A 15,472-nucleotide genomic window follows, 5' to 3' on the forward strand; every position below is an offset into this window, starting at 1 on the left:
TTGAATACACGTCTTAAGACAAGTTTTGTCCAGATGTAGCTAATGTGGTGTAATTATGAAAATTCTTCTGTGTCTTCAGGAAGGAAAAAACCCCACCTTTTATTCAAACTATGGAATTCTGTTCCTTTTTTGAGCAGCATATGTCATTAGTAAACTTAAAATATGCATTGGAAGTGCCTACCTTAGTGCTGTGTTGCTGTGTCCCTCTCCTGTCCCTGAACATTGAAAGTGAACTGGAGTCCTCTTAAGGTTTATACAGAGACAAAGTACAGTTGTAAAGACTTTAAATCAGTGAAATTTGCTGCCACTTGAGAAAGCATCTCTTTTTTCAGTGGAAGAGAGAAGTAAGGTGAATGCTGTCTTGATTAGAAGAACATGAATAGGGAAGATCTGTGGAAAGCCAGTAGTGACTGTTGTCTCCTTTCCTGTGACCCAAATGCTTTTGAAAGAGGTTTGTTTGTATCCAGTAGAACACAGAGTGTTAAAAGTCCTGCTGAAAACCAGAGAAAACATCCAAGGAACAGCACTCACTTCTGCACCAACAGCCATGTATTGTTTCAACCTTTGGCACAGGGAGGCTCCTCTCCCATCCAGGGAAGGTGGAAAAAGCACAACCTAGAATTTTTCATCACACAGAAAACAAGAAGGTCTCTTCTTCCTTTGGGTATCTCTCTAAAAGTCTTCTGTTGGATCACCTCTTCCTATTGCAGAATCGTCATAGTGGGGTTGAGTGCAGTATGGAATTCAGTCTGCCTCACGTGCCAGCCATTGTACTAGCCTTTTTTTTTTCTTTTTACTTATTTGTTTCATACTCATCTTTCTGTGGCTTTGACTCTGACATAAATATTTATAGGCTTTTGGATTTCTTTTCGCTGTAAGAGATTGTTTTTAATCAGTATAAGCTCCTGGGAAGTCACTGGTCCAGAAACCAAAATGTACTTTTTCCTATGTATGATAGCAGAAGAGGAACATAGGAATCTGTTCCCACTTCTCAACTAGGAGTCATTTCCTTTGCTCTCTGTACTAATGCTTCTCAGACTGAGGCCAAGAAAGCTGTGTAGATTTTATATCTGCACTTTTGACCCCCATAAGATAAGTGAATATGGACAAAGATGTTCTGTGTTTTATCTGAGTGAACAAGGAATAAGAGAGGAAACTGGTGACTATTTTCAGAGTAGCTACACTTTAAAATCACGGAATCATTGAATGGTTGGGGCTGAAAGAAACATTTCAGATCATCTAATTTCAATCCTCCTACCACACAAGGACGCTTCCCACTGGATCAGGTTGCTCAAAACCCCATCAAATCTAGCCTTGAACACTTCAGGGATGGGGCATCCACAGCTTCTCTGGGCAACCTGTGCCACTGCCAAACCAAGCTCACAGAAAATACTTCCTTCTCTATATCTATTTAAGTCTACACTCTTTCAGTTTAAAGCTGTCCCTCCCCTTGTCCTATCTCTACATGTCCTTGGAAAAAGTCCCTCTCTAGTTTTCTTATAGACCCCCTTGATGCCCTGGAAGGCCACTAAAAGACCACTTTGAAGCCTTCTTTTCTACAGGGTGAACAATCCTCTCAGCCTTTCATCATAGGAAAGGTGCTTCACAGATCATCTTTGTGGCCTCTGGACTCCAACAGAGGTTTTGTCCTTCCTCTGCAGAACCCCATCACTTTCATGATTCTGGTTCAGTGCTGAGCAGGAGAATGTAGCCTCTATATGCCATCAATTACCTTTTGAACCAAACATTTCCAAGTCCCAGGTGCCACCTCCATGCTCCATACCCACACTGTGGTTTAGCCCGTGCTGCCCCAGGTGTGGCTGTCCCATCACTGATCTGCTGGTAGCAGCATTTTGTTATTGCTCTGTTCAAAGTACCAACCACAGACATTTGCAGACAGGAGTGTAAATATTGGATTCTCATTTTCACCCCAGAGTTTCCTAGTGGAAGGTGGGAGGAGGGTATGTTGTGGACAGTTGTTGCTCTTGGGAAAGAGGTGATAGTGTGGGAATGGAAAACCAGAGGTCATACACATGCGGCTGAGGCCTGTCACATGGCCAGTACTCTGGGCTTTTCTGAAAAGGTCTTGTGGACAGTCCTAGCGCAGCAAATTAAACCTGGGATCCTTTCCCTAAAACTTTTCATCCCTCAGATACATCCATTTCCAACACATTCTTCATTACCCTGTAATATTCCAAGAGAGATAGAATTCATATTGATCACAGCCGTCCATTTCTTCAAGCTTCCAGAAGCCACACATTCATCTCCAAAACAACACATCTGCCATGACATTATCATGGGAGTTTTCAGGGTATATGTATTGATCTGACTGAGGATGAGAAGCCCTTTGCAGTGTTGTCTTCCTTCATGAAGGCCCGAAGTGCCTAGTGATGTTCGTGCAGCTTGGGTACAGAATAGCCACTGTGATGGCAGATCTTGAAAATCTCAGAGATCTGATGTAAAAGGCAGATTTGAATTTTGTCAAATGTATGAGTATCCCCACTGCACTGATTGAACCATTTAGGCATTTGGAGAAATACCACTATGACAAGAGTGCACATCCTGTGTTGTGTAAAACATTCCAGTGTGCATGGGTAAGGAGCTGTTTGAACTCATCCTTACTCATATTTCTTGCTGCAGTTACCTCCATAGGTCATTCAATCAGTTAATTTACAAAAGGAAAATAATGCTTCACACACTGGTTTGTGGTGCTTTCTCATCTCTCTGAGAAGTGTGATCATTTTGCTGTAAATAATGTGAATGGTACAGTACAGTAAATGTTAATTTGTAAAACTGTGTAGCTCCACCTGACCTAGATCCCCAGAATCCCTCCCCATACATGTGCAAGTGCTCCTCATGCTAATGAGGAAAGCATGCTCCTTGGAGAGGAAATACACACATCATGCTTCACATCTTAAAGTACTCAAGATGTTTTTTTGACATGCCAGAGATAAGTAGCACGAGGCACAAATGCATCCAATACTTGATGAGGTACCATACTACTTGATGAGATACCAAAATATACACAAATCCATTATCACTCAGCTGTCTTCCACTGCACATGCTGAGACTATCAATAATCACACTTGGTTTGGATTTCTGGCTAATATCCTGAGTTGAATTAAAATACAAGTATAACCTGGCACTAAGACTTTTTTTCCTGCATTACAGGAAAAGCAGAGCTAATTCAAAAATGTGTTGGATTCACTGAGAATTTTGAAGCGTGTATCTGCAACTACTTGCTGCAACTGGATTTTTTTTAAGTTTTACACCCTTTTACTTCTCAAATTGTCCAACTTTGACTTAGGAAAGTACAGAGTAAGAAGGTAATAATTTAGTTTTCTTATATTTATAAAAGAATTGAAAAAAATCCCAACATAAATTGAATATTACTTTTTTTTTTTTAGAGGTCTGGGCTTGGTTAACTGCCTTTGAAAAACAGACCAATAGAAGCTTGATTAGACTCAAAGGTCATGCTAGATCAAGAATAATAGTTAAATAATTAAAATAAATGTAACCAGCCAAAAATATTATAAGCCTTTTAATGAAGTCATACAATTCAGAAGAAAATAAATTATTGACTGGCAGACTGAGTGCTTGGAAACTTGCAGCTGGCAAAGAAAAGAAGAAAATGTGTTCTTTGCAGTATTTTAAATTCATAGATTACTCCAGTAGTTTAGAAATAGGGCCTGTAATAGGACCTGTAATCCTTAGCCAGTGCCTAGCTGGTTATGTTTTCCACATTGCCAGTGAATCAGAAAGCAAATACCTCAACAGCACTGCAAATTCCTGTGGGGTTTGTACTCATCTTATAATTTTTGCAAGGTCTGACTCCTGATCTACCTGTGTGTAGAAAACTCTTATTCATGCCAATGGACACAGATGTAAGAAGAATGCTGTATTTTACCCAATTTCTGTATTGAGTAAAACAGAACAAAATTTGGTGTTAAGTGGTACGAAATAATCACTATAAAAAAACATCTCCATCTGGATGTATATACTACATTCAAAAACTACTCATAATTACCTGGAAATTGACATTATTTGCAAGACAAATGAATAATATTGCAAAACTCTTTCATGGGCTGAGAGCAAAAATAACAAACCAACCTAACTACTATACTGCTCTGGGTTATAGGCATGACCAGAGAGAATAAAAGTATGAAATAACACAGTCCATCCCAAGTCCTCTTTGACATGTCAACAGGACTCAGAATCAGATCATTACATGCCCCCTTGCACAAGTGTATTGCAATCCTTTTTTATTGTGTGAGCATCTCTTTCCTGCAGCACAGCTGTATCCAGCAGAGCACAGGATGAGCTTACATTAATACAGGATGATATTCCATGAGTGAGACTCCTTTCCATTTCTTACCCTTCAGTATAACACTATGCCTCATTTAGTCCACATTATCTGAAGTTTCCACCGAGGAATCTTGTTTGTTGTTGCCCATCTGATTCTCCCTGCAACACTATTTGTGCACATCTTCAACAAGGACAAGGTCCTCCTTAGCTCCCAGTCTGGGGCAAAAAAGGGAGAGAAAGAAGAGATTAAACCACTTTCTTTGTATGATAGAAGGAGCAAACACCAAGGGCTCAAAAAATACCCAGCTCTCTCAGGTTGCACTCTTGTGCCCTAATTCAGTTAATCCCTTCTGTTCTTGGTGGTTTAAACCCCTATTCCTGGTGGTCTCTGCAATGAATAGAAGAGTACCAACTGTAGCAAACATCATTGCAGGAAGTGCAAAGTTTGGCACTCCCTGCTCAGCAAGGAGCTGCCTGTGAGCACTGAGGAACTCAGTGGGTTCATGTAGCAAAAACCCAACAGCAGGGCTAGGATCACTTTGGGATTTAATGGCACTTTCCCAGTGTCACTGGGACAGACTCAGAGCTGTTCTTTTGAATTGTGCAGTGGTAAAGAAGAAATTCCACTTTGTAGCACTATTTTCAGGGCAAATATTGAACATTAGTCTGGAGATAGGACAGCAGTGAAACGATAGAACTGATTCTATGGTTCAACAGTGAGACAGTGACAAAATAGGTGAAAGTGTCTTGTGGTACCAGATACTGCCTTTCACAGCCAAAGGACTCTGCTTCCACCAGCCAGTCCTACATGAAGGGAGGCAGATATCTGGAAAAAGGGGTTTTACCACTTCTGGTATTTGCTGATTTCTAGCTTGAAATAAAGATTTATTATTCCCAAAACATAAGTATATAATTTGGTCTGTCTCTTACTCTGAAGTGACAAAACTTTTGTTGAACCAACTTCTCAGGTTCAGGATTTAATTTTTAGGAAGGAATGTCAAACCCAAAAAGACCAGAACTTGGGGAAATCTGCCCAATTTAGAAGAGGAACACAAGGCTTGGCTCTTTTCATGCCGGATGCAAAGCTTATCCTCCCCATTGTTGGCAGTTCTACTCTAGGCCTCTCTTTTTCCTCCATCTCCCACACTCCGTGTCTCCCTTCCCCCACCTCTGAAAAGGTTTTGCCAGGTTTGGTTTCCCTTCCTTTGCCATCAGAAAAGAAACACTGTTTACAATCTAAAATTTGTGAAAAAACAGAAGATTTTTGTTTTTCAGGTCAGTCTGCTTATAAGTACCCTTTGCATTAGCAGAGCAATAGAATCGTTTCAAGTAGCCAGAAGCCTCTGTTTAAGAAGGAAAAATATGCACTGCGGCAAGCATTAAATGAAAAAAACCCCAAACCCCCAGAAATACTTATGAAATGGAAATTAAGCTAGTGTTTCAAAACAACTTACAAAAAAAAAGTTTCATTTCATTTTCTGGCTTCATTCAGTTTTATGTTCCTATGTGTTCCAATTGTTTTTTTTTTAAAGAGATGTATTATTGAATTCTTTTTGCCGAAGATACTGCTTTGTGGTAAACAGAATTTGAGCCCTCTTTTTCCAATCCTTTTGTCAGGCTAAAGAAAATGATTCTAATGCTTTCTGATTTTTGTTTAATAAGAAGTTCCTTCACATCTTCCAATTTTCTTTCTTTCAAAACATCAAATAATGAAAAATTTCTCCTCTGAATGTTGTTTTCACCTTCATTTTTACTCCTTTTAAATATTACTCTCTCTGCACTCATTAAAAGAGTAGCACTATCTTGCCTTATGAACTGGGAGACTGTCACAGGAAAAATTGCTCCTACACAGATGACTTTGCTGACCTAGGGTTATAAAAGTTTTTTTGTGAGACTCTAGCTGATAACAGAAAAAGGACTCCAGTCCTGTTGTGAACATCCTAAAGTGAAAAAGCCCAGCTTCATTTATCATGAAGGTTTTCTCCTTGAGCTTCATCTTTAGTTTTGCTGCTCACTGCCTGTTCCGTGACCTTCTTATCACCTTTTCTCCTTCACATTTCTTCATCTCCAGAAGGAAAGTGATTCCAGAGCCTGCATTAGAGTTAGGCAACTTAAATCAGTTGCTTGCTGACTCCAGGCCACTGCTATCCTCACAGGCACCTGAACACTAATGGTAGTACAGAGAGCAAAACTGATGCACTTAGAATCATAAGTCTAGAATTGTTAAGGTTGGAAAGGATCTCTATGATCAAGTACAGCCCTTAACCCAGCACCACCCTGTTCACCACTAAACAGTGTCCCCAAGTGCCACATCCACGTGCTTTTTTTGAACATTTTCAGGGATGGCACTTCCACCACTGCCCTGGCAGTGTATTCCAACACCTGATCACCCTCTCAGTGAGGACTTTTTTCCTAATATATAATCTAAAACCTTCCTGTGTGCCAGGCGCTCAGTTTTCAGACAAATGACCTCTGCTCTGTTCCTTTCACTAGAGTGATAGATATGTTGTGTCATTGTCTGCACAACACACAGCATCTAGTTCAGGATGTTTCTGCTCTTTCTTATTCTCTTCTGGGTGTTGATTATGCGCCCAGTCTTGTATAATGCTTAAGAACATATTGTTCTCTTGCAGAAGGTCATTGCATACATATTGGATATACAATGCAATTCTAGACCTCAAAAGAGCTCTTTCAAAGTGATTTTCTTTCACTTGCTAGTAAAAAAGGTCAAAAAACCACTGCATTTTTCACTCTGAAACAAATCAAAAGCAGAGTTGGATGCTCAGGAGTTTGTTCTGCCAGAGATGATGTTATGCTTAGAGCACAGGGGTCATTAAATATACCAGTATGCTCTTACAATAATAAGGCACAAAAGCTTCAGCATTAGTGGCACATACTAAGGATGAGGCATACTTGAATCAGAACCCTGTCATGACTTTTTAGGCCCATCTAATAAATATCCAGGAACCACAAGTTTTGTAATTAATTTCTCAATTCCTAACTATTGTCAACTACATTTTAGAAATTAATTAAATGCCTCCTTTGTGAAACACTTTTTGTGAATAATGGTAAATGAAGATGGTGAAGGGCCTGGAGGGGAAGCCATACAAGGAGCAGCTGAGGTAATTTGTCTTGTTCAGCCTGGAGAAAACTGAGAGGAGACCTCATGATGGTCTGTAACTTCTCATGAGGGGGAGCAGAGGTGCAGGCACTCACCTCTTTTCTCTGGTGACACTGACAGGACCTGAGACAATGGATGGAACCTGTGTCAGGGGTGGTTTAGGTGGGATATTAGGAAAAGGTTCTTCACCCAGAGGGTGGTTGGGCACTGGAACAGGCTCTCCAAGGAAGTGATCACAGCACCAAGCCTGGCAGAGTTCAGGAAGTGTTTGGACAATGCTCTCACGCACAGGTTGTGGTTGGTGTGCAGGACCAAGAGTTGAACTTGATGATCCTTTTGGGTCCCTTCTAACTTAGGATATTCTATAACTTTATGGTTCCTCAGGAATGTCTGTTTTCTTTATCACCTTTCAAGTGACTTTGAGGTGGCCTTCATATCCTGACAATGGTGTGATGAAATCTTTTCTCATTATCCAACTGCATTTTTACAATCAGTCTACATTTTCCAATTGCAATTGTACTTACATTTCAGCGTTTGAATCCAGCTCCAAGGCTTCCCTGACAAATAAATCCCAGAGTGGTTTAGCATCTGTACAAATGACATATTGCAGACACAGTACACTGAAGTATGTAGTAAAAATTCAGATTTTATATGGTAGTCTAAGATATTTGAGTGAAAGCACAAACTGCTATCCAAGAGCAGATGTTAATTAATAAGTCTTATATCATATGTGTTCTTTGCTCTTTATTGTGCTGTTTCAGGAGTGTATGTCCAGACTACCTCAGTTATCTCCAAGACAGTTTGGATCTTCTATCATCTCATCAGTCCAAGAGGACAATCAAATTCTTACCTTTTGGAGAAGATATTTTGTCTGAGCAGTTCCATGTGTTCTGAAGCTTATCCATCTGGCATCTGTGAAGGGAACTCAATGTGATAAATATTACTACACATTAGCATAGTTTGAAACCTTGGCTCCAAAAGGATTTAATTAACTTTATTTACGGAATGGTCTTAGGATGTATTTTAAGACTACTCCCTACAGAGAGATGAAGGTAAACACAGACTTTGACACTGCATGCTTGTGTTTGTATGTGTGGATGTCTGCTCTGAAACTCTCTCATCCAAAATACAGGTTTTGTTTTCTTGTTCCAAATGGAATATCCAACAACTTAGTCATTGGCAGTAAAACTTTTGGGTGCCTGAACTCTTCAAAATGAAATGTCAATAGCTGTTTTTTTAACATATGACTCAGGGTAAAAGTGCTATTGCCAAGGTTTATCAGTCATTAAACTTTCACTCAGTGCAGATACAATCTGTGAGCCTGGGAGTTGAAACAAGAAAAAACATGTATTCCAAGGCATAAACAAAGATCTCATCTGATTATAGTGCTGACCTATCTTTGGTTAAAATACCTTCCAGAACAGCTGTGGATCACTAGGCACATACTTATGGACAGGTTTTTCACTGGCAGATTGATGGAGGTTCTGCTTTTGGCAGCACCACGTATTAGATGTGGGATGAAAGGCAGTAGAGAAACAGCCAGTTTTGTGAGGAAAAGTAGCAGCAGAAGATTAGGAAGGGCAACTGGAACCACTTCTAGATGGCTAGACAGATGGAAATTAATTCAAACACTGTGGAAAGTAAATTAAATTACAACTCAAGTATGTGCAAAAATTAAGAGACTGATAACAAAAGACATTAGGAAAACTTTAAAAATAAATAAAACATGATTCAGCAACTGCTCAGCTTCGCTGTGTTAAATGAAATAAAACTCCAGATGGACCAGCATCAAGATATGTAAATATGGAGAGGATGCTTTAGATTGATATATTGTAACTGTGCAGTAATAGACTGATCCACCTACAAAATATCACACATTCATAGTAATGATTTCTGGAAGACAGAAGGAATATTACTTCACAGAATGAGACTGGGTCAAGTCCTCAGCTGATGCAAATTGCCATAGTTACTTTGACTTCAGTGGAGTTTTGCCAGTTAATTCTGGACTAAATCTTCAGCTGAAGATTTTACTTGTAAAAGTTTCTGATGTTTCATTTAATATCTTCTGTGCTAAAGAAATTCTCTCTTTCACATTTCCTCTGTACTTCTGAATTTTTTTTAATTACTCAGCCTCTTTTTTTCAGTGATTAAGGTCTTTTTTGTGAATCAATTAAATACGAACAAATATTTTCCAGGAAGACATACTAGGAATGTATCACTTGGATTCATTTGCAAGGCAGAGCAATCTTAGTGAAAGTTATGTTTCAGTTATTCATTTTTGGAATCTAGAGTTTCATTGGTATTTGTATTTTATTTGCTGGAATCTGGAATTGACTTTCAACCTAATTTTGTTTTTTTTTTAATAGGACTCTTAACTCAGTACATGTGTGATTTGGTGTCAATGTAATATTCTCTTATATGTGTGTATAGATAGATATAGATATATATATATATATGTATATATATATATAGAGAGAGAGAGAGAGTCAGTTTTCTTTTACATTTATGTACACAAAAGAAGTTATAGATCATTTTAATATATAACATATAAGATATATATATAAAAGATATAGATATATATAAGATGTAATACATCAGAAGATTAGGAATGATAGGGTTTGCCCAAGGTCTTAAGATGCAGTTCCTAATTCTGGGATTTTCTGTATTATCTGTGAAAACTGCTCACTCTCTTTGTGTCAATTCCCTTTTACTTGTGGTTTAAGCCCAGCTGCAGCCAAATCCCACACAGCCACTCACTTCTTCCTCCTCCCCAGCAGGATCAGAGAGAGAAGGGTATAAAAGCCAGAAAACTCATGTGTTGAAATACAGACACTTTAAGAAAGGACACAAAAGCTGCACATGCAAGAAAAACAAGGAATTAAGTCCCCTCTTCCCATGGGCAGGCAGGTGTTCAGCCATCACCATGGAGAGCAGGGCCCCATCACACATAATGGTGAGGTGAGCTGGGAAGACAAACACCATCACTGCAAATGTGTCCCTGCATTCCTCCTTCTTCCCCTCGCCTTGTGTGCTGCCCACAATGTCCAATGATCTGGAACATCCCCCTGGTCAGTTTGGGTCACCTGTCCCAGCTGGGTCTCCTCCCAGCCTCCCACACACCCCCAGCCCCAGCCAGTGTGGCTGTACAAAAAGCAGAAAAGGCCTTGGCTCTATGTCCTGCTCAGCAATAACAGAAACATCTCTGTGTCATCAACCCTGTGTCCAAGGCAGATCTGAAACACAGCGCTGTACCAGCCACAGTGAAAAAAATTAACTCAACCCCAGCCAAAACCTGAGCATGCCTCTGTTTAATGAGACATATTTTCCTTCCTTATCAGTAGATAGCGAGGATAGAACTGCTGGTTCCTCATGTGCTGCCTTGACATGGTCAGGTGGAATCAGATTCATCCCACCCAACCTTGTCTTCAGTGTTCTAATCTTTAGTCTGCCTTCATCAACAAAGGAGAAAAACCTACTTTCAGAGCATGCTTGCTCTAAATCATCTTATATTCCTCTCATATGCCAAAGTGAATCCATCCCTGAGATGGATTTGTTCTCTTCAGGTTGGAAGTAGCACAGATTTCTAATCTTGAAATTGCTGAAATTAGAGAAATTAATTGCACATTATTAATTGATGATTAATTACATGTACAGCCAAATAAATTGGCTTGAGAAGACTGAATTTTATAAATTGTGATATACCTAAACCTACTCACAAAATCACTGATGTTCATTGCTGCCTGGGGACTTCCCAGCAATTCATTGCAGAAGTACCTGAAGGAGGAATTTTAGAGGGGAACAGACAATTGCAATATATTCAGGTCAATCTTTAGGGAATATTTTGCAAAAGATCAAACATAACTATTTCTTTATTATAACCTCCCAGATATTAGACAAGCCATGTGTCAGTGCTTCTGAATATGAAAGGGGGGAAGATATTCATAGCTGGAACCAAATCTATGTATGTGTTGATAGGCATCAAGCAGATACAAAACTAAATTTAGCCTGGTTTATGCTGAATGCAGAACCATTAGAGATCTATGTAAAGGCTTAAATGATGTGTCACCCTTAAGATCTATAAAATTGCCTGTTCCATGGGCAGCCCATGAAAGTGATCTCCTATGCCTAGAGGGGTTCAGGATTTTTTCTACTTTTTCAATGCTTTGGGTTCTGGGCAGGCCATAAACTCAAGACCTGTGCCTGGAAGGCAGAAGTGCTCTGTTTGACCTGGGATTGCTCTGTTTATGCCAAAGCAGAGGAACAGCATACAAATAAGTTAGACTTCTGTCAGTAAGACACATTTGCTTGACCACAACTTCCTTTACTATTTATTGAGCTTATAATTGATATATAATTATTTTTATATAATTTATATATAAGCCAAGATTACCTTTAGCAAACACCACAGCTGAACTGAATTTCCTGCTCCACACTGAAAATTAGACTCCTCTTTGAAGCTCTGTTTGTGTCACCCATGTTTTCTCCTTCAGTTTTCCCCTGCCTTCAGAAATATTTGGTCTCTGATGCAGTTCTTCGTTCAAGGCAATGGTCACTGACTGTGTCCTAAAATTGGAGAGGAAGTAATGTTAAGAATTTTGGAAATTTGAGTATAAAATACACTTTATGAAATAGTATAATGAATAATTTAAATTTCTTTTCTTTATACCATACACCACAATCTTTAGAGAATTGTTAGGTTTTATTAACTTTCCATGGAATCTCTTAGCTGTTTTCACTTGCCAAATTCAGAATAAGTATCTGAAAAAAAATATATTAAATTTAATATACTGCAATCTTTTAGATCATAACCTCTCTCTACACACATAAACTACATTATCACAGCTGTGTAATGCCCTTTTGACTGAAACTGACAACTCCAAACAAGAAACCTGTGCATTAACTTTACTCTTGCATACAGCTTCCACTTGGTTCTAACTCATTGCTGACTAATCAGCTCTCTGGCAGGGTCTAGTGTATAAAAAGCATCAAAGAAACTTAAAGCCACTTTTGTTCTCCCATCACTGGTGTGAGGAGGTACAAAATACACAATTAACTCATTGTGCTTTATACCACTTCATAACCAGCCCTCATCTAGTTTTCCCCTCACTAATGGCCGTAAAAGGATTCTGACTAACTTGGGAGAAGTATGGCTTTAAATAATTATGGTGTCCTGAACGCAGCTCAGATAGTAGATACACTCAGCCTTTGTATTTCCTGGGATATTGGCCTAAAAATAACAAAAAAAAAAAGCACAAAAATTCATTCACATCTCTTTTTTTAGTAGCAGAAAGGGATATTATGTAACTTTGGAAATTCGATAAAGACGCAGCTTCAGAGATGAGCGAGTTAATGGGAGCATTCTGGTTTCCTCAAAAGAATGATGTCTCTTTGTTACAAACATGGCTGAAGAGTCCCCCAGGGCTTGAAGTCCTCTTCTGTACTGCTGAAAGGATAATATTTAGAACAGAGACAATCAACTACTCATCCTCTGCCCTGATTTATGGTCTACACTTTGGATAACACTTCATGCTGTAGTGGAAATTTTCAAAGCTTTACCTGTCTTTTAAACCCTGGGCAAGGATGGAAGGGGAATGAGAAGCTTGAATGAAACACTGAATATAATGCACACTGCTGCTGTGCATAGTGGCTATAGACACATTAATATGCTTCTCTGGAAATACTTTTGACCTCTAGGTGGAATAAGAGCTTTTTACCTACAGAATCTGTTCTATGAGTCACAATAGAGAGTGGCCACTACAGCTGATTTACAGTGTGACATGAGGCTTAAGAAAATGCCCAGGAATACCCAGCTGGAAGAGGAGAGAATGTCAGGAGACAAGGAAGACTGGATGTACCACAGGTGAATAAGGAAGTACTCAGCTTAAAAGAAACCTGTGCGTTGAGACATGTGTCCACTAAGACACATATCTGGTAATGGTGACAAGGAGAGAATTTTTGCTTGATGGCATAGATCTCACTGGGATAAGAATGATGGCTGGTAGGTGAGGTAACTTATTCACAAAATGTTTATTAGTTTTGGCTTAACTCAGAGAAAATGTAGTCCTCTTCTCTAGGCTTTTAGTAATTTATTAGGCTCTGGGCCACCCAGTTTCACCACCAGACAAGTTCCCTGTAGGCAGCAGCAGGGGGTACTGGAGGGATTATTCTTTAGGCAGCAATAACACAAATTTTTTTCCAGATAGGTCAGTGATTCTCAAACTAATTTTCCTTTGCTTCTCAATGGGGGGGCCTTGGGATAGGACACAGCAATAATTATTTGGCTCTATGGCTCCCAGGAACTATAGCCCCTGTTTTCTGCTTCTGTGTGTGCGGTCCATCTGTGCCCCTAATCAAAATTACTTCTAGGACAGATAGAAACTTCTTGAGTCTTAACTGCCACTGCTTCTTGTGGGAATCTGCCTGGCAATATGCCTAATCTTCTTTTCCATTCTCTTTGTCTGTAGTTTGAGAACTCTGATCCTAAGACAGGTTTTACTTATTTATATGTGTATTTGTATGTGTTTTTTAAAATTTAAATTTTAATTGGTTTCCTGAAGCTTTCAACTTCCTTGAGGAGTTTGGAGTTGATCTGGTGAATCATTTAAACCTTTTTGCTTTGCTAGTGTCTTCTGTATTTCTCCCCTTCCCTTTTGTATTTTAAATTCTCATCTTCATGATATTACACTGACAGCTTGGGAGGGTGGGGGAGGAAAGGAACAACCCCTTTTTATTTTCTCATTCCCCTGTGTTACCTCTACTACTCTTGTTTTAACACTGAGAGAAACCATTGCAATGTTGTCATACTTTTTCACTGGCGCAGATTCAATGCTCTGAAAAGCAACCTCATGCTCTGAATGGCATCTCTATTTGCCAGGAAATCACTTATTTACTCATGAATGGCTACACCCCTTGCTGAAACTGTCAGGTGTTCTAAACACATCTGGAACTTCTTTGGGATATGGAGGTTTTGGCTTAGCTGGCATCTTAACTAAGAGGCAGTGCATACAATCAAAGTGGAAAGGATCCTCTTGAATTAAATAGAAATCTTTACAAAATATTTGAAACAAGTGCTTAAAGAAAAAGGGGAGAAACTTACCAAATATAATTTCATCTTTACTCTGTCTTGAAAAGCAATTCTCATTAAGTTAAACCTGGCAGTTACAGGGAGCCCTGCCTATGACTGTTTTGGACTCAGAAAAGTTATTTTTTAATGAATCCCCCATTTAATCAGGTGTTACTTGCTCCACATAGTTGACAGTGTGGTGGGTTAATGTCATCCTAGGCAGATCTGGTACAGACAGAAATTAAACAAGTCCATGACCAAATGATCACATTTGAAGCATTTTTAGTAAGTGAACAAGTCTTGTCAAGAAGTAAAAGCAACTAAAAATGCTTCAGGATAAATATAGTAAAAAGCAAAAGGAAATGAATATGATTCTGTATTTATGAGATGTGCAAGTGCTTTCAAGAACTTCCCTGACATCCTCCCTGACAAAAGCAATGCTCTTGTGGACATTGGCTTGCTTACTGCAGTGCCTGGCCAGAAAGCCTTCATATACAGAGAAGGCTGATAAGCAGGAATTCGCTAGAAGAGAAGATTCTCTGGAATTAATTACCTGATTGGCTGCAATAATTGGTATGGACCAAGCAGGCTCATTCAGGGTGAAGCTGGTTTTCTGTTTTCTTTGCCCTGTCAGAGATTAGAATTAATTGAAATAGAAGGTAATATTTGAATGCTCATGTCCAAATTCTGAAATTAAGATAATATCACCTGCTTCTTAAATGATTTCTTCATTCCAGCTGATTTTTTTTTTAAGGTAGAATGACCATCTTATGGAAAGGATATTAAATTAAATTCATATGCTGAACAAACACATTCTCTGAAATTTAAGTACTAGCAAGTGCATTATAACTAAAGAAATGAGATAATTAAATAGTAATAGTAACAAATAGCATATTGGTATTTTTTATCTATTTAAACTCTTAAAATTGTGAAAAATAAATTAATCTTTCATCCATTTAATGTGATCAGGCACAGAAAAAATG

Source organism: Serinus canaria, chromosome 1A, assembly GCF_022539315.1.
Source record: "Serinus canaria isolate serCan28SL12 chromosome 1A, serCan2020, whole genome shotgun sequence".
Lineage (NCBI taxonomy): Eukaryota > Metazoa > Chordata > Aves > Passeriformes > Fringillidae > Serinus > Serinus canaria.